The sequence below is a fragment of the Oncorhynchus nerka genome, linkage group LG22, assembly GCF_034236695.1.
Source record: "Oncorhynchus nerka isolate Pitt River linkage group LG22, Oner_Uvic_2.0, whole genome shotgun sequence".
Taxonomy (NCBI): domain Eukaryota; kingdom Metazoa; phylum Chordata; class Actinopteri; order Salmoniformes; family Salmonidae; genus Oncorhynchus; species Oncorhynchus nerka.
In genome coordinates, this window is record NC_088417.1 from 57,424,512 (window position 1) to 57,445,375 (window position 20,864).

Below are 20,864 nucleotides of genomic sequence, written 5' to 3' on the forward strand. Positions count from 1 at the left end.
ATATCAAAGTGGCATTATGTATTAATTTCAACAAATGTATTGAAAATGAAAAGCTGAAATGGCTTGAGTCAGTAAGTATTGAACCTCTTTGTTATGGCAAGCCTAAATAAATGTAGGAGTAAAAATGTGCTTAACAAGTCACATAATAAGTTGCTTGGACTTTTTAATAAGTACCTCCTCTCTGTACCCCACATATACAATTAACTGTAAGGTCCCTTAATCGAGCAGTGAATTTCAAACACCCAAAGACCCAAAGATCGCTGCAGCTGTACATAGTCCATCTGTAAATAGTCCACCCAATCTACCTACCTCATCCCCATACTGTTTTTATTTTATTTACTTTGCTGGTCTTTTACACATCATCATCTGCTCATTTATCACTCCAGTGTTAATCTGCTAAATTGTAATTAATCGCACGTATGGTCTATTTATTGCCTACCTCCTCATTCCTTTTGCACACACTGTATATAGACTTTATTTTTTCTACTGTGTCATTGACTTGTTTATTGTTTACTCCATGTGTAACTCTGAGTTGTTGTCTGTGTCACACTGCTTTGCTTTATCTTGGCAAGGTCGGAGTTGCTAATGAGAACTTGTTCTCAGCTAGCCTACCTGGTTAAATAAAGGTGAAATAAAAAATAAATAAAAAGATCAGCGGAGATTTCGTTGAAAAACCTTTGGCAGCGATTACAGGCTTGAGTCTTCTTGGGTATGACGCTACAAGCTTGGCACACCTGTATTTGGGGGGTTTCTTCCATTCTTCTCTGCAGATCCTCTCAAGCTCTGTCAGGTTGGATGTGGAGCATTGCTACACAACTATTTTCAGGTCTCTCCAGAGATTGGGTTTAATTCCTTGCTATGGCTGGGCCACTCAAGAACATTCAGAGACTTGTCCCGAAGCCACTCCTGCATTGTCCTGTTGGAAGGTCTTAGGTCCTGGAAGGTCTTTGCCCCAGTATGTGGTCCTGAGCGCTCTGGAGCAGGTTTTCATCAAGGATCCCTCTGTACTTTTCTCCATTCATCTTTCACTCGATCCTGACTAGTCTCCTAGTCCCTGCCGCTGACAAACATCCCCACAGAATGATGCTGCCGCCACCATTTTCACTGTAGGGATGGTGTCGGGTTTCCTCCAGATGTGACACTTGGCATTCAGGTCAAAGAGTTCAATCTTGGTTTCATCAGACCAGAGTATCTTGTTTCTCATGGTCTGAGAGGTCTCTTTATGTGCTTTTTGGCCAACTCCAAGTGGGCTGTCATGTGCCTTTTACTGAGGAGTGGCTTCAGTCTGGCCACTCTACAATAAAGGCCTGATTGGATGGAGTGCTGCAGAGATGGTTATCCTTCTGTAACTTTCTCCTCCACAGAGGAAGTCTGGATCTCTGTTAGAGTGACCATCTGGTTCTTGGTCACCTCCTTGACCAAGGCTCTTCTCCCCAGTTTGCTCAGTTTAGCCGAGCGGCCAGCTCTCAGAAGAGTCTTGGTGGTTACAAACTTCTTCCACTTAAGAATGATGAGGCCATTGTGTTTTTGGGGACCTTCAATGCTGCAGATTTTTTTTGTTACCCTTAACCAGATCCGTGCCTCGACACTATCCTGTCTTTTTTGCTCTGACATGCGCTGTCAACTGTGGGACAAGTGGACTCCAATCAAGTTGTAGAAACAATTAAAGGATGATCAATGGAAAGAGGATGCAACTGAGCTCAATTCGAGTCTCATAGCAAAGGGTCTGAATACTTAAAGTATGTAAATAAGTTATTTCTGTTTTGTCATTTTTATACATTTGCAAACATTTTTAAAAACCTGTTTTCGCTTTGTCATTCTGGGGAATTATGTGTAGATTGACGAGGAATTGTTTTATTTAATCAATTTCAGAATACTCAGATCTCTTGACTTCCACATTTTGTGGAAAAAGTCAAGAGATCTGAGTACTTTCCGAATGCACTGTAGTTACTACACGTAAAGGTTAGCTACATGTAAGCTTTATGAGTAATATTACAAAGATCTCTCCACTTGGTACAATCTAGCCAGGGGTAGACAACTTATAGTGTGGTTAAGTTGATCATTTAGTTTCTGTGCATCCTTCATTTGAGTGGGAGGCAGCTGAAACCCCTAGCGGGACTCAATGGTGAGTGATCGCAGTAATTAACACAACACACAATGAGGGTGAACAAAAGGCATTTTACAAAAAAAGGAAATATGCGCAGACTTATGAAGTCTGCATTTAATCCCTTGCCACTTTCAGTTAATAACATGTTTTTTTTTGTCACTATACACAACTAGAACGATTGAAGGAGGGAAGCACAACATAATATGTTACTGTGACCAAAATGTTGTTTCACGTTGAGTGGCAGCAAGACAAATCCCTGTGAGAAGATTAGGGATTTAAATGACTATCAAAGGCAGAAACCAACTGGTTGATAAACATGAGGAGGAACAGGGTGAGCTCACTGACGCACTGGCTGATGAATGAATGAAACTAATCACTTCATCAACACTACATTATGGTCAATGAAGCAAACAACAGCGATATCTTCCATATTTTCTATTACAGAACAGAATGAGTCCTTCTCCTCCTTAGCCACCGACATAATCAGCCCTTCTTCATAATCTTAATGCCGATGATTGGAGTAGAAAAACACAAGATGATCATCTCTTAGCTATACTGATTGCAAATTGATGGAAAGTTTAGAAAAGTCATATATTTCCATATTGCTTGTGCTTCTGGGACATTATCAGACAAGGATAAACTCTCTTCACAGTCAAAGAGCTGATTAACTAAATCGTGCAGTTAAACTACTTTGTTCAAAGCCACAACCCTGACCTTTGACTGATGCTGACTGGTTCATACTGTCTGTCACTAATGCAGGCTGCTAATGCGTCTATATCAAGATAGTACAATAGTCCCTAATACACCCTAAGTAGACATTTCTCTTAAGAGTCCAAGCTGTTTTTGTATAATATGTACGAACTTAAGATATCTGTTATTCTGCATGCTGGTATTGTGTTCTTGTCGTCTATGGTAGTATGGGTGATAAGTAGCCTAAACCAGAAGAATGGTTAGACTTGTCTATAACTGGGTGCGTATCTCCATCTACTGGACATCTTGTGTATTGCTTGTGACATCATTATGTCTTGGTGCTTTTATTTGAGCTATTAAGTTTGGCTATCAGTCAAGCTTTATTTTCTACTGTATGCTTATTATTAAATGCACAATGTGAAACATGAACCACTAATGTTCTAAAACTCCAAACACAGTCCTTAGATTATCATTTAAAAGTCATATAATTAACGTAAAGAACAGACAGTGACCACGAGCGTTTTAACAAATGACTGGTGGTATTATTTTGAATTACGTTCAGATAATTGGATATGATGAGGATTTTCATAACAGGGAACAGGGATTGAAGTGTGAGGATGGGGGAAACGTGCTCTCCTCTCTACAGTACACCTCGCTGAGACTGGGATAGTAATACACAAGGAACCAGAGCAGGCTTCGTTTACCATATGATAGAATCAATGTCTTAGTAACACTAGGCTACCCATTAACCCTTACATGACCTGTGGCTTTTAGATACTTCAGTGATGGTGTTGTCACACTGAAACCCTCATTTGTGTATTTGCGTCCCAAATGTAAAAATATACTGTAATATTAATGATGCGTTTTTCGTTTTTGGGGCTTTCTTCTTACTGGACAAACTCTAAAAGTACAAATTATCCATAACCGGTAGGTAGATAAGTCAGATTGCAGTCTGACTAGCTCAGTTCAGCACTTCTACTTTTTTTTTCTATAACATGTAAGGAACACAGTATATGATCTATACTTGGCCAGTAGATTTTTCAGTCATGGGTGGCACAATTTGGATTAAGGGGGAGGGAAAGGGGCGAGGCATATGCAAACCTGATATTAGCATATCAATACAGTGTGTGGTATAGTATTCTACAGTATACTACAATATTATATGCTAAAAACTACATGATCGAGGGATACGAGGTAGTATAGTATTCTATAGTAAACTGTAGTATTTTTTAAGTATGGTTGATATTGGGGTGGCAGGGTAGCCTAGTGATTAGAGCGTTGGACTAGTAAGCGGAAGGTTGCAAGTTCAAACCCCCGAGCTGACAAGGTACAAATCTGACGTTCTGCCCCTGAACAGACAGTTAACCCACTGTTCCTAGGCTGTCATTGAAAATAAGAATTTGTTCTTAACTGACTTGCCTAGTTAAATAAAGGTACAAAAATAAATAAATACTATACTCTGTTACCTTTCTGAGGGCTCTATAGCAACCTGTCCCTGGGCTCTGTCTGAGAGAATATGGTCCCGCTCTCAGCTCAGCTGTTAATAACAAACCCACATCATTAGTCTGCTCTGCCCCTGACAAAGCTCAGTGCTGCAGAAACCTGACACTTCCTCCTGGAAAGAAAGCAGGGATTTTTTGTTGTCTCATAGTGGAATATAGTTTGGAGTCCAAAACAAGTACACTGAATAACTTACTGAATATTAATTCAATGTTCAACTGCACTGTTACAGTTGAAGGGGTTCTGTGTTGGCATTCAATCAATAAGGAACATTGTTGGAAAAGAATAATGACTTCACATTACAGTAATTATTTCAATTTTAAATGGTACTGGATCCTGTTTACAAAGAGGAATATTATAGTGTTCATATTGTAGCAAAATTATTAGATCCTAGATACTGCGGATTGAATTATGAGACTCCAGTTCCTAAAACAAACACACACACGCATGTACAGGCACACGCACGTGTGCGCACAGACACAATCACACACAAACACACACACAAGGAAGTGACTCAGACAAAACAATGCCTCTGCAAAAGATATGAAATGTAGCTAAAAATCAAATCCAATTTTATTTGTCACATGCGCTGAATACAACAGTGAAATGCTTTACTTACAAGCCCTTAACCAACAATGCAGTTTTAAGGAAAATACCTACAAAAATAAGAAATAAAGTCACAAATAATTAAAGAGCAGCAGTAAAATAACAATAGAGAGGCTATATACAGGGGTACCGGTACACAGTCAATGTGAGGGGGCACCGGTTAGCGGGGGCACTGGTTAGTCGAGGTAATATATACATGTGCGTAGAGTTATTAAAGTGACTTATGCATAGATAATAACAGAAAGCAGCAGCAGCTTAAAGGGGGGGGGGGGGGGGCAATACAAATAGTCAGAGTAGCCATTTGATTAGATGTTCAGTAGTCTTATGGCTTAGGGGTAGAAGCTGTTTTAGAAGCCTCTTGGACCTAGACTTGGCGTGCAGTAGCAGAGAGAACAGTCTATGGCTACTCAGAGGCTGGAGCCTTTGACAATTTTGCTATGGTAAGTAGTAGTAAGTAGTTGCTAATTAGCTCAAGTTGTCGATGAGATTCGAACACACAACTCTTGTGTTACTAGACATTTGCATTATACAACCACTCATCCTCCCCAACAACTTCCCTCCTATTGTTTCTGTCTGAAGTAACTTACTGTCTTTATCTGTGATTGAAATGCACTGTATGCAAAATCATGTACTGCACACAAAGAAAGTATACTTTTTCGTGTAGCTGTACACATTTTCAAATTGTGTCTATTTCGCAATAATCTGTGATACTGGGTTTGAAATAACCATATCCTTTTAAATACCTTGATGCATCATGAACAGGGGTGCTCAGTCGAGAGAGAAGCCACAACTACAGTCATTTCAATATCAATGCAAACCCCAAAACAGCAGATTGCTGTAAAACAATGACTTACACAGAACAGCTCCTGACAATTAAATTGTTTTTTAGGTAGGTTTTGGCCAGAAATATTCTCAAAACTTTTAAATTTCTGAGTTTTAAGCAACTAATTGACCAAACATTTCATTCAGTTTTTTTCTGTGAGCTCAATACACAGTTTCTCTAGAGATAAATCAGATGAAGCCCGAACTGTGTGATGTAGTAGGGAGTTGTAGTTTCCATCAGGCCGATATTCTCCAGAGTTTAGCGCAGAAAACATCTTAATTAACTACAATGACCACAATCCATTGCCGCTTACAGACACATATGGGGCAGAAGAAAGAAGAACGCGTGGTTGAGAGGCGTAAAGAGCAGTTGCTTCGCGAGGTATCTCTACCTGAAAATACATGATCTTAGTGATTGATAGTTGGTATTTAGCAGCCATAAAAGTATGCCTTATTTATCAAAATCAAATCAAATATTATTTGTCACATGCGCCGAAAACAACATGGGTAGACCTTACCGTGAAATGCTTACTTATAAGCCCTCTTACGGCTCGGTGTCCCGCTAGCGTTCCACTACGACAACATCCGGTGAAATTGCAGAGCACGAAATTCAAAATCGTTATATTAAACATTCATGAAAATACAAGTGTCTTACATCATTTAAAAGCTTAACTTCTTGTTAATCCAAGCGCATTGTCAGATTTAAAAAAGGCTTTACGGCGAAAGCATACCATGCGATTATCTGAGGACAGTGCGCCACATCAAAATACTTTTTCAAACCAGCAGAGGCGTCACAAAATCACAAATAGCGATAAAATAAATCACTTACCTTTGAAGATCTTCCTCTCTTTGCAATCCCAAGGGTCCTAGCTACACAATGAATGGTTGTTTTGTTTCTTCAACTGTAGGTATTACAGACTCGGCCAGGGACAGGTTGAAAATGTCAGTGAAGACACTTGCCAGTTGGTCAGCGCCTGCTCGGTGTACACATCCTGGTAATCTGTCTGGCCCTGCTGCCTTGTGAATATTGACCTGTTTAAAGGTCTTACTCACATCGGCTTAGTGGGTTGGAGTCCTGATCCTTGAAAGCGGCAGCTCTACCCTTTAGCTCAGTGAGGAAGTTGCCTGTAATCCATGGCTTCTGTTTGGGGTATGTACGTACGGTCACTCTGGGGAAAATGTCATCGATGCTTTATTGATGAACCCGGCGACTGATGTGGTATACTCCTCGATGCCATCAGATGAGTCCCGGAACATATTCCAGTCTGTCCTAGCAATTAAGTCCTGTATCTTAGCATCTGCGTCATCTGACCACTTTCGTATTGAGCAAATAAAGGTGGACTATAGTTTTTTTACTCTTACTGCACATGTAACATGGTGGTAGAAATGAGGTAAAACAGATTTAAGTTGATTTACTTTGAAGAACTCCTAAAATAATGTTGTTGTTTTTTGTCAGACAGCATAGGCAGCAGCTCTATAGAGATGAGATGATGACTTGGAATGAAATAATTAAGTCATCAAATAAAAACAAATGTGAATAAATGATGGTTGATAAGTGATAAAGCAGTATCGGACAGTCACTACCATCATGAGACTTGTATTAATTGTTTTATTCTGTGTTGTTACAGCATTGAACCCACACAATGCATAGCGCATTTAATGTTTAAAAAAATGAACAGACCTCAAAAAGCACTAATCACTCAGCACTCGTTCATATATATCAACATAAGGGTACAACATGATAACATTAGGTTTTCATCTAATTGGCAACAGATTTTCATGCGAATATTCTAAAATCTGCATATAAACAATGTGTGCATTTTCCCACCAGAGATACAGTATGTTTCCATCAAATTGACTTGTGGCAGATAAAAGGCTGTGCGTGATGAGGTATTGCACATAAAAATACCTTTAGCCGTTAAATTCACATGTACCGAATAAAAAAAATTCGATGGCATTTTTGACTCTGCTCTCACAAAAAAAATGGTGCATTTCTCCCAAAACATTAGGAACACCTCCTCAGAACAGCCTCAATTCATCGGGGCATAGACTCTACAGGGTGTCGAAAGGGTTCCACATGGATACTGGCCCATGGTGACTCCAATGTTTCCCACAGTTGTGTCAAGTTGGCTGGATGTCCTTTGGGTGGTGGACCATTCTTGATACATACGGGAAACTGTTGAGCATGAAAAACCCAGCAGAGTTGCAGTTCCTGACACACTAAAACCATTTCGCCTGGCACCTACTATCATACCATGTTCAAAGGCACTTAAATATTGTGTGTTGCTAATTCACCCTCTGAATGACACACATTTACCATCCATGTCTCAATTGTTTTAAGGCTTAAAAATCCTTTAACTTGTCTCCTCCACTTTATCTACACTGATTGAAGTGGATTTAACAAGTGACATCAATAAGAGATCATTATTTCACCTGGATTCACCTGGTCAATCTATGTCATGGAAAGAGCAGGTGTTCCTAATGGTTTGTACACTCAGTGTATAGCGACTGTGCACATTTTGGTATTGGCACAGGCTCTCTCGCCAACAGCTCGCAGATGCAGTGCGGGTATAGCCTACATGATGAAATTACTACGGACAAATATAATTTTTATTTGTCAGATGGCAGCCAAGCATAGATGATCAATGTCACCAGAATAAGACCCTCAATATTAATTGGAAAGGAGCATCAAGCTCCTCACCTTACACTTTCACCACTCTGTGATGTTCATTATCATTTATTTACTCTATAGCCTAATAAAATGCATGCTTTCCCGACGAGTCGTAGTGGGAGGACCACACAACATGTCATCACGTGACTCCAAGTACACTTCGATATAATAGTTATTATATCAATATTTGCACATAAAAGCATTTCCACCGACATTTCTCGCATAGTTAATTTTATCGACACAAAAAGATCACATCTTGTCTAGCGTATTTTGTTTTGTCGACATTTGGAAAGTTTACAGACAAATTGTAATGCCCGGGGTGTAGTGGAGGAAGAAGTCACCACACCGGTGAAAACGACATGCCCCAAAACACGGGGAACTAAACAGTCCAGAAAAACACACATACACACACACACACACACACACACACACACACACACACACACACACACACACACACACACACACACACACACACACACACACACACACACACACACACACACACACACACACACACGCACAACCGTGACTTACAGGCGTGCACAATAGTACACAGAAAACAATCCTGCACATCCAGCAGGCAGGCCGGCTGGATAATAAAGCCCAACCAATGAACCTAACTAAACACAGGTGTAACTAATAAACAGACAAGGGGAAAAAAAGGATCAGTGGCAGCTAGTAGGCCGGTGACGACGACCGCCGAGCGGGGAGCTACCTTTGGTAGGAGTCGTGACGTAAATGTTCTGTTTCCATCAGGCCTGTCGTTACATTTTTTATCAGACATGTACTTTGCTCGTTACTCACATAAAAAGGTTGGATGGGTACCTGGTTTGTGACATAGGTATACGGTTTTCCAGTCATGGAAAGTGAAGCACCTGAGAGAATGTAATGATAGCTAGCTGTATGTAGATATAAGCCAGGTAACAGAGAGGTAAGGGTACCTTATAATGACACTCAGAGTGCCAAAAGGAATCACCACAGTAGCTGGGGCAAACATGTATGTTGCAAAGTTGGCCGTTTCGCCGGCACCCACTGGGGAAGCAGAAAATAACAAACATTTATGGTAAGTGTAAAAAAAAAAAATACAACATGTGCACAATCACAAACAATTCACACAAAGACATGGGGGGAACAGAGGGTTAAATATACAACAATTAATGAGGGAAATGAAAGCCAGGTGTGTAGGAAAACAAGACAAAACAAATGGAAAATGAAAGTTGATTGACGATGGCTAGAAGACCGGTGACGCCGAAACCCCGAACGCCGCCCGAACAAGGAGAGGAACCGACTTTGGTGGAAGTCGTGATAGTAACCCAACAGAAATATAGTGAAACTACTCAAAATACAAGTATTCCCACATGACATATAGTTAGTGATGAGTGGAAAATATTTATACAGTTACATATCGCAATATTATTACTTTGACTCCAAGTATGGATTTGTAAAAACAAATCGCTTGGTAGTGTTAGCTAACACTAGTAGCTTGTTGGCTGTACCTGAGCCAAGACAAATGTATTTTCATCCTATAGATTGTTCTCCTTTCTAAATAGTGAGCCAACATGTTTACAGGACTTTTATTTCCATGACTGATCCCCAAAAAATGTATCATGCTCTCTCTTGTCTCTCTGCAGCTGAAATAATGGTGAGCATTATGTTTGGAACATCAAATTGCAATTAAATCGCAGTATCGAATCGCAATACACATAGAACTGTGAGAATCGCAAAACATATCGTATCGGCACCTAAGTATGGTGATAATATTGTATCGTGAGGTCCCTGGCAATTTCCAGCCCTACAGTGCTTCTGGCGAATATTGAGAGTAGATTTTGCTACTTGGCAAAACAAACTTACTGGTTAGAAGGCCACCCCACCATAGCCAGTCCTTTAAATATTCATGACCACCTTCACCTGCACAAACACAGACAAAGCACTCAATAAAATAGAAGACAAACACATAAATAACATCAAGCAATAACAAATGAAGTTGATTGATTTCTTGACGTGAAACATCACTTTAAGTTCCAACCTCCTGTAAAGGCCATAAAGTTGTGTCATGCCCTCAGAAAACCTTGATGCTAGTACAGTTTGTTCAATCAAATGTTATATAACCGAATAAGAGAACCCTTTATAGACAGTGCATTGCTCCGGTCAGGGTTCTTGCCCAGTTTCGAGTGCTACAACAACCGTGCGACACAAACAAGACAGTTACACATGGGATAAACAAACGAACAGTCAATAACACAATAGAAAAATCTAAGATTAGGGAGGTATGGCAATAAATAGGCCATAGTGGCGAAATAATTACAATTCAGCAATTAAACACTGGGGTTATAGATGTGCAAGTAGAGATACTGGGGTGCAAAGGAGCAAAATAGGCTAGACGAAGCAGAGCCTTCTTCTTGCATCACACTTCCTCCAACAAGAAGGCAGACAGCACTGCCAGGGTCAAACAAATCCAGAAGTTATAGCTGCTCCATTTGTTGCCGACAGCTGATATAGCCCTGTCTCAGTGGCATTGTGATTGTCAGTGAACGAGGTGTTAAGTAGGCCTGTCTCCCCATTGACTATACAAACAGCAGTCTATGACAGACACAGCAGCCTTATTATGGAACCTGGAAAAACAAGCAGAGTGCAATAACTTTTAACATGATAGCTTTATAAAAGCTATTATGCTATTATTGTTTATTTACCATGTACTTTTTAAGTAAATACCTGGCGTTTCTGTAAAATAAAGTACACTGCTCAAAAAAAATAAAGGTAACACTAAAATAACACATCCTAGATCTGAATGAATGAAATATTCTTATTAAATACTTTTTTCTTTACATGGAAATCAAATTTATCAACCCATGGAGGTCTGGATTTGGAGTCACACTCAAAATTAAAGTGGAAAACCACACTACAGGCTGATCCAACTTTGATGTAATGTCCTTAAAACAAGTCTAAATGAGGCTCAGTAGTGTGTGTGGCCTCCACGTGCCTGTATGACCTCCCTACAACGCCTGGGCATGCTCCTGATGAGGTGGCGGATGGTCTCCTGAGGGATCTCCTCCCAGACCTGGACTAAAGCATCCGCCAACTCCTGGACAGTCTGTGGTGCAACGTGGCGTTGGTGGATGGAGCGAGACATGATGTCCCAGATGTGCTCAATTGGATTCAGGTCTGGGGAACTGGAGGGCCAGTCCATAGCATCAATGCCTTCCTCTTTCAGGAACTGCTGACACACTCCAGCCACATGAGGTCTAGCATTGTCTTGCATTAGGAGGAACCCAGGGCCAACCACACCAGCATATGGTCTCACAAGGGGTCTGAGGATCTCATCTCGGTACCTAATGGCAGTCAGGCTACCTCTGGCGAGCACATGGCCCCCCAAAGAAATGCCACCCCACACCATGACTGACCCACCGCGAAACCGGTCATGCTGAAGGATGTTGCAGGCAGCAGAACGTTCTCCACGGCGTCTCCAGACTGTCACGTCTGTCACATGTGCTCAATGTAAACCTGCTTTCACCTGTTTCTGAACGTTTGAGCAGACACATGCACAGTTGTGGCCTGCTGGAGGTCATTTTGCAGGGCTCTGGCAGTGCTCCTCCTGCTCCTCCTTGCACAAAGGCGGAGGTAGCGATCCTGTTGCTGGGTTGTTGCCCTCCTACGGCCTCCTCCACGTCTCCTGATGTACTGGCTTGTCTCCTGGTAGCGCCTCCATGCTCTGGACACTACGCTGACAGACACAGCAAACCTTCTTGCCACAGCTCGCATTGATGTTCCATCCTGGATGAGCTGCACTACCTGAGCCACTTGTGTGGGTTGTAGACTCCGTCTCATGCTACCACTAGAGTGAAAGCACCGCCAGCATTCAAATGTGACCAAAACATCAGCCAGGAAGCATAGGAACTGAGAAGTGGTCTGTGGTCACCTCCAGCAGAACCACTCCTTTATTTGGGGTGTCTTGCTAATTGCCTATAATTTGCACCTGTTGGGAGGGGAAAACTGAAAATTAGCAGTTATTGGCAGAGATGTTTGGAACTCTCTTTCTTATTGGTCTATTAACTAATTCAGCACCTGGTGATGTCACAAGGCAGGAGATAACTCCATCCCACCAAAACAGGCAAACATTTTAGGGGGTCTTTTCAAAAAAACTTTTTTTGACTGCACTGGGCCTTTAAAGCTAGAATCCTTAGTTGTCCATCTTTGGACTTATAAATTAATTATATATACCCATTCGTTCAACTGTAATACCCCATCAGAACCCAAAATATAAGCTTGTTTTATTCCAATGTTTGTAAACAATGTAAATGTAAACAAACATTGAATAATTTAAGGATCGGCGTTCCGTCAAGGGGTCAGTTGTAAATCATGCAGCGCGTTATGTCAAGATCGCAGATTTTAGAGAAACAACAAATGTCGGTACATATACAGTGGGGCAAAAAAGTATTTAGTCAGCCACCAATTGTGAAAGTTCTCCCACTTAAAAAGATGAGAGAGGCCTGTAATTTTCATCATAGGTACACTTCAACTATGACAGACAGAAAAACACATTGTAGGATTTTTAATGAATTTATTTGCAAATTATGGTGGAAAATAAGTATTTGGTCACCTACAAACAAGAAAGATTTCTGGCTCTCACAGACCTGTAACTTCTTCTTTAAGAGGCTCCTCTGTCCTCCACTCGTTACCTGTGTTAATGGCACCTGTTTGAACTTGTTATCAGTATAAAAGACACCTGTCCACAACCTCAAACAGTCACACTCCAATCTCCACTATGGCCAAGACCAAAGAGCTGTCAAAGGACACCAGAAACAAAATTGTAGACCTGCACCAGGCTGGGAAGACTGAATTTGCAATAGGTAAGCAGCTTGGTTTGAAGAACTCAACTGTGGGAGCAATTATTAGGAAATGGAAGACATACAAGACCACTGATAATCTCCCTCGATCTGGGGCTCCACACAAGATCTCACCCCGTGGGGTCAAAATGATCACAAGAACGGTGAGCAAAAATCCCAGAACCACACGGGGGGACCTAGTGAATGACCTGCCGAGAGCTGGGAAAACACTACGTCGCCAGGGACTCAAATCCTGCAGTGCCAGACGTGTCCCCCTGCTTAAGCCAGTACACGTCCAGGCCCGTCTGAAGTTTGCTAGAGAGCATTTTGATGATCCAGAACAAGATTGGGAGAATGTCATATGGTCAGATGAAATCAAAATATAACTTTTTGGTAAAAACTCAACTCGTCGTGTTTGGAGGACGAAGAATGCTGAGTTGCATCCAAAGAACACCATACCTACTGTGAAGCATGGGGGTGGAAACATCATGCTTTGGGGCTGTTTTTCTGCAAAGGGACCAGGACGACTGATCCGTGTAAAGGAAAGAATGAATGGGGCCATGTGAGATTTTGAGTGAAAACCTCCTTCCATCAGCAAGGGCATTGAAGATGAAACGTGGCTGGGTCTTTCAGCATGACAATGATCCCAAACACACCGCCCAGGCAACGAAGGAGTGGCTTCGTAAGAAGCATTTCAAGGTCCTGGAGTGGCCTAACCAGTCTCCAGATCTCAACCCCATAGAAAATCTTTGGAGGGAGTCTGTGTTGCCCAGCAAGAGCCCCAAAACATCACTGCTCTAGAGGAGATCTGGATGGAGGAATGGGCCAAAATACCAGCAACAGTGTGTGAAAACTTTGTGAAGACTTACAGAAAATGTTTGACCTCTGTCATTGCCAACAAAGGGTATATAACAAAGTATTGAGATAAACTTTTGTTATTGACCAAATACTTATTTTCCACCATAATTTGCAAATAAATTCATAAAAAATCCTACAATGTGATTTTCTGGATTTTTTTTCTCATTTTGTCTGTCAAAGTTGAAGTGTACCTATGATGAAAGTTACAGGCCTCTCTCATCTTTTAAAGTGGGAGAACTTGCACAATTGGTGGCTGACTAAATACTCTTTTTGCCCCACTGTGTCTTATATCAGCTGAAAGCTTAAATTCTTGTTAATATAACTGCACTGTCCAATTTACAGTAGCTATTACTGCGAAAAAATGCCATGCTTGCCATTGTTTGAGGAGAGTTCCACTTTTTTCTTGGCGATAGGTTTGATAAATTCACTGAAGGTGAAATGTGTACTTACATTGTGAAATTTTGCTATGATTTGTCAGCCAAAGGGTCCCAGAGATAACAGGAAGTGTTGTTTTGTTAGATAAAATCCTTTTTCATATCCTAAAAAGATCCATATAGCATGCACGATCGATTTTGTATTTCCATTCCTTCAATTTGCAAAGAAACGTTGTTTCAATGAGTCAAATCACGTTCGTATCTATTCCTCAGTGATCCTAACAAGACTTCACTATTTCATTAGAGGTGTAGTATATCCTATAGGACACCATATTTGGTCAGAGAGCGACGCCTTCATGGCACGCCGATGACACGGGTGGCCATCACTTGAACGACTGTATCTTTGTTAAATAAGCACCAATCGGGGTCAAACAAAGCAAACATAGCCAATGAGCTGGGCTTTTACCCCCTTTTTCTCCTCAATTTTGTGGTATCCAATTGTTAGTAGTTACTGTCTTGTCTCATCGCTGCATCTCCTGTACAGACTCGGGAGAGGCGAAGGTTGAGAGCCATGCGTCCTCCGAAACACAACCCAACCAAGCCGCACTGCTTCTTAACACAGCGCTCATCCAACCCGGAAGCCAGCCGCACCAATGTGTCAGAGGAACACCATACACCTAGCGACCTGGTCAGTGCACACTGCGCCCGGACCGCCACAGGAGTCGCTAGTGCGCGATGAGACAAGGATATCCCTGCCGGCCAATCCCTCCCTAACCCGGACGATGCTGGGCCAATTGTCCGCCACCCCATGGGCCTCCCAGTCGCGGTCGGCTCTGACAGAGCCCGGGCTCGCACCCAGAGTTTCTGGTGGCACAGCTAGCACTGAGACCACTGCGACACCCTGTGTACATCTCTTAAAATGTAGCTACTTACCTTGTACGACTACATGCCTTTTCATTTTGGACAAAAATGATAAGGATATTCAGTTATGAAGTTATGAAAACTGGTTATTTTGCAAATGTTGAACTTATAATATGGCTACTATTACTTGGAAAGCTAAATCTAAGTCCAAGTATACAGATTTGACGATATTCTTGCAGAAAAATGGAATATGAATGTGAATGTCTCCTTCAAGATTTCCCCAAATGTACCTGGGGACTTCACACTAAAAGTCTTGTTGTTTACTCATTTTTCAAGTTATCCATCTGAAACGTTGCACATACACTGCTGTCATCTTGTGGACACTATCAGAATTACAACCAAAGTGATGGCTATAACTAAGACCTATCTCTTGCATTTCAAAGATGGTGGTAGAAAAATACAGGTTGGTTTTTTCTTTGTATTTTCTTCTACCAGATCTATTGTGTTATATTCTCCTACATTCAGTTCATATTTCCACAAACTTCAAAGTGTTTCCTTCCAAATGGTACCAAGAATATGCATATCCTTGCTTCAGGGCCTGAGCAACAGGCAGTTAGTTTGGGTATGTCATTTAACCAAAAACGTGTTAAACAAATCAAAATGCATTTTATATTTCAGATTCTTCAAATAGCCACCCGTTGCCTTGTCAATTATGCTGAACATCAGTCAACTATATTGGACACACAAATTCCCAAGATTGAATGGCTATAGATCCATCAAAGATTGAAGCAGTAACCACATGGCCGAGACCAGACACTGTGTCGGCACAGGTGCAGGCTGGTGCAGGCTCTTGAAAGCCATATATACTACATATCGGTGTAAGCGGTTAAGCGTTAGGCGGAATACTGTAACGAGAATACAAGGATCAAATCCTGCATCCAGTCACATTAATCAGTAGAAGATCATCCCTGTCTGAACTTTGAATTTCAAGTTTTGAAGTGGGCCGTCGTTGATAAACTGCACAATTACCTGTATGGAGAAACGTTTTGAGGTGACAACAGATAATTCTAATGATGCATGTCATAACAAGAAGATGCCCAGAACTTCATGTCCAGCGCTCTCCTCACACGCAAAATTTCAGTCACATGTCGCACCATACACTACACTTGTCTGTCCAATGGATGAACATAGCTTGCCCACTCCATAGCAAGCTGCTCTATCCATTGGTGAAGTCATTTTTTATATATATTTTTTAGGGTGTAAATCAGCTTTAATAATGCAAATAGATTGTGGCTTCCAACAAAGTACTTCTCTGGGTTTTTCTTTGTACTATTTTTTACATTGTAGAATAATAGTGAAGACATCAAAGCTATGAAATAACACATGTAATCACGTACTAACCAAAAAAGTACTAAACACCTCAATAATAATTTTATATTTGAGATTCTTCAAAGTAGCCCCCCTTTGCCTTGATGACAGCTTTGCACACGCTTGGCATTCTCTCAACCAGCTTCATGAGGTAGTCAACTGGAATGCATTTTAATTAAGAGTTGTGCCTCGTTAAAAGGTCATTTGTGGAATTTCTTTCTTTCTTATTGTGTTTGAGCCAGTCAGTTGTGTTGTGACAAGGTAGAGGTGGTATCCAGAAGATAGCCCTATTTGGTAAAAGAACAAGTCCATATTATGGCAAGAACAGCTCAAATAATCAAAGTGAAACGACAGTGCATCATTACTTTAACCTTGATTAATCAAATTAATCGTTTACCTTTGATGAGCTTCGGATGTTTTCACTCACAAGACTCCCAGTTAGACAGCAAATGTTCCTTTTGTTCCACAAATATATTTTTTATATCCAAATACCTCTGTTAGTTTGATGCGTTATGCCTAGGAATCCACCGGAAATGGATAATATCTATTCAAATATCTATTCGATAATATATCAACCGGGACAGTTGGCTTTTCACTAGGACCTGGAGGAAAAATGGCTACCTCTCTGTTTTGCGAGAAAACACACTGAGAGCCAACAACAGACCACTTACGCAATGTGGACGTTTACGCTCATTCTCCAAAATAAAGGCCTGAAACTACGTCTAAAGGCTGTAGACACCTTAGGGAAGCCACAGAAAAAGGAATCTGGTTGATATACCTTTCAATGGGCAATAGGGATGCATAGAAAGACAGGGGTTTCAAAATAAGAGTCACTTCCTGGTTGGATTTTCCTCAGGATTTCGCCTGCAATATCAGTTCTGTTATACTTACAGACAATATTTTTACAGTTTGGAAACTTTAGAGTGTTTTCTATCCTAAACTGTCAATTATATGCATATTCTAGCATCTGGTCCTGAGAAATAGGCAGTTTACTTTGGGAACGTTATTTTTCCAAAAATAAAAATGTGCCCCCTAGCTTCAAGAGGTTATTAAGACATGAAGGTTAGTCAATATGGAACATTTCAAGAACTTTGAAAGTTCTTTCAAGTGCAGTTGCAAAAACCATCACCAAACTGAGGACCGCCACAGGAAAGGAAGACCCAGAGTTACAACTGTTCAGAGGATACTTTGTGAATCAGGCCTTCATGGTCGTATTGCTGCAAAGAAACCACAACTAAAGGACACCAATAAGAAGAAGAGACTTGTTTGGGCCAAGAAACACAAGAAATGGACATTAGGAAATCTCTCCAATTGGAAAGGAAGACCCAGAGTTACAACTGTTCAGAGGATACTTTGTGAATCAGGCCTTCATGGTCGTATTGCTGCAAAGAAACCACAACTAAAGGACACCAATAAGAAGAAGAGACTTGTTTGGGCCAAGAAACACAAGCAATGGACATTAGGAAATCTCTCCAATTGTTCTAATGAGGGGAGGCAGGGTAGCCTTGTGGTTAGAGCGTTGGACTAGTTACCGGAAGGTTGCAAGTTCAAATCCCTGAGCTGACAACGTACAAATCTGTCATTCTGCCCCTGAACAGACAGTTAACCCACTGTTCCTAGGCTGTCATTGAAAATTTTGTTAACTATCGCTAAGAATTTGTTCTTAACTGACCTGCCTGATTAAATAAAATTAGTCCAAATTTGAGATTTTTTGTTCTAACCGCTGTGTCTTTGTGAGATGCAGAGTAGGTGAACGGATTATTTCTGCATGCGTGTTTCCAGCCATGAAGCATAGAGGAGGAGATGTATAGTGGGGGGGATTTGCTGGTGACACTGTCTGTGATTTATTTAGAATTCAAGGCACACTTAACCAGCATGGCTACCACAGAATTCTGCAGCGATGTGAGTGATGGAGAGCTTTTTTTTGGTTCGAACTGGTTTAGAACTTTGTTTTGCTGCTCGGAACAGCGGAACGGAACAAAAGAAAAAGATGGTTCTGTTCAGAACGAAACAATAGAAAAATGATTTTGTTTTCAACCCCTGGATCAGACCGACTCTTCAATCATACTACAATCTGACTATATTGAGTGCTCGCTCATCAGTTGCCAAAGATGAGTCCAAGTCAGCATCTTAACAAAAAGATCCCTGCATTGGTGAGATGTGGTCAGCTCTAGTAAACTATGATGTCACGAGAGTCATGAACACAGGACATCCAGACATCTCTGTATTCCTAAGAGCATGGGAGAAACTAAAGATTGAAGACAGAGTGCTGTACACTTTTTAAAATGTATTAGGGGGTAGATCAGCTTTAATATTGCGGATAGATTGTAACTTCCATCAACTTAATTGTCTGCATCATTTCCAATCCCCCATATATTTGTTTAGTAAATATATAAGTCGCTCTGGATAAGAGCGTCTGCTAAATGACTTAAATGTAAATGTAAATGTAAATATATTTATATACATACCCATATATATATATTCACATACATATACATACATACATACATAAATACATACATACATACATACATACATATCCCGCAAACCCTACCACCCTTATCCTAATTGGAGGAAACTAATAAACAATAACACTTAGGCTTCTACTTCCAGCTTCTACTTACTATATACATTTTACGGACACAATCGATTTCACAAAAGTTATATTTTGTTTGTTTTTAGTCCTGGCCTTCCTCTAACCTCCACCTCTCCCATCTATTTCTGATGTCCATCCAGTTTGATTTATATCTGCTGTATAACTTCACAAAGTTCTGAACCTATATACATTTTACCGACTCAATATCTTTTACATTTGTGTTCTTGTTGTTATTAGTCTCACCCTTCAGCTCCATTCAACCCCTCCCATCTATCTCTTAACACCATCCATATTGGATTTCTATTTGCCATATATTTTGCTATACAAATCCTCCAAATAGACCTCACTGAACTCAGCTACTTCTGCCAGAGAAGTTTGGGGGTTGAAATCACTACGTGTTGAAGTCACTACATGATGACTCAGGTCATCTGGGGTTTCGACAATACTTATGGATTAGTAAGAGACCGTTTCTAGAGGCCACATATTAAACCAGAGGTCAAAGACTACTGCATATCCTGTGCTCGCGGTATCCATAGAAAGACACTACTCAAAATAGTTGCTCCTTTGTCTCATATACATAGTGACGGAACTTTGGATCTTGTCTGCATGGATATTCTGTCCGTTGAACCAGATTCCAGTAAGACAGCAAATGTCCTAGTCAATACAGATCACTGTATAAAACATGCTTGTATTTCCTACTAAGAATCAGAATTGAACCTTTATGGTGATCCTCAACCTGAGACATCTTGTATATTTGTACAATTGCACTCAGAACGAAGCAACCGGATATTCTCTGTACTTTATCATGTTGGCCGTGAAGCAAGGTTACCTGTAGATCTATGCTTTGGAGTCTCGAGTGATGGTGCATCAGAAAAGTCTGACATAAAGAGTTGCAAGCTGTATTCAAACTCTCAGAGACCACTGCAGGAAAAACAGAAGATAGACAACACAGGAAATGATCAAGATTCGCCAGAGACAGAGTCCTGATACGGAATCTAGGACTGAAAGGAATGCACAAGTTGGCAGATTGCTGGGCCTCTACGCCGCATGTTGTTGAAAGTCAAATGCCAAACTTTTATTTTTACATTTTTAATTTCACCTTTATTTAACCAGGTAGGCTAGTTGAGAACAAGTTCTCATTTACAACTGCGACCTGGCCAAGATAAAACAAAGTAGTTCTACAAATACAACAACACAGAGTTGCACATGGAATAAACAAAAATAAAATCAATAATTCAACTTAACTGCGTTCCGGTTGAAGCCAGAAAATGGAGATGGACCCATCAAAATCCTTCATCGGAATTACCTGTTACTGCTAGCAATGCAAGTGTGCCTAGAATCTGTGGCTGACGCTGATCCAACACAGAGTCGAAGAACTCTGCAAAGAGGTTGAAAGAATTGAACAAGCCAGAAGGCTGTACTTCCAGTGAAGAAGAAAATCTGGAAGAGGATGTGAAAAATCCAGAGAAATCTGAAGATGTTGATTCAGAAGATGAAGACAACTTTGCAAGACAGAGAAGATGAAGAAATGTCAGAACCCTTCAGTTTGGATTTAGAATGTAATGACCAGAGAACCTGTGGCGAG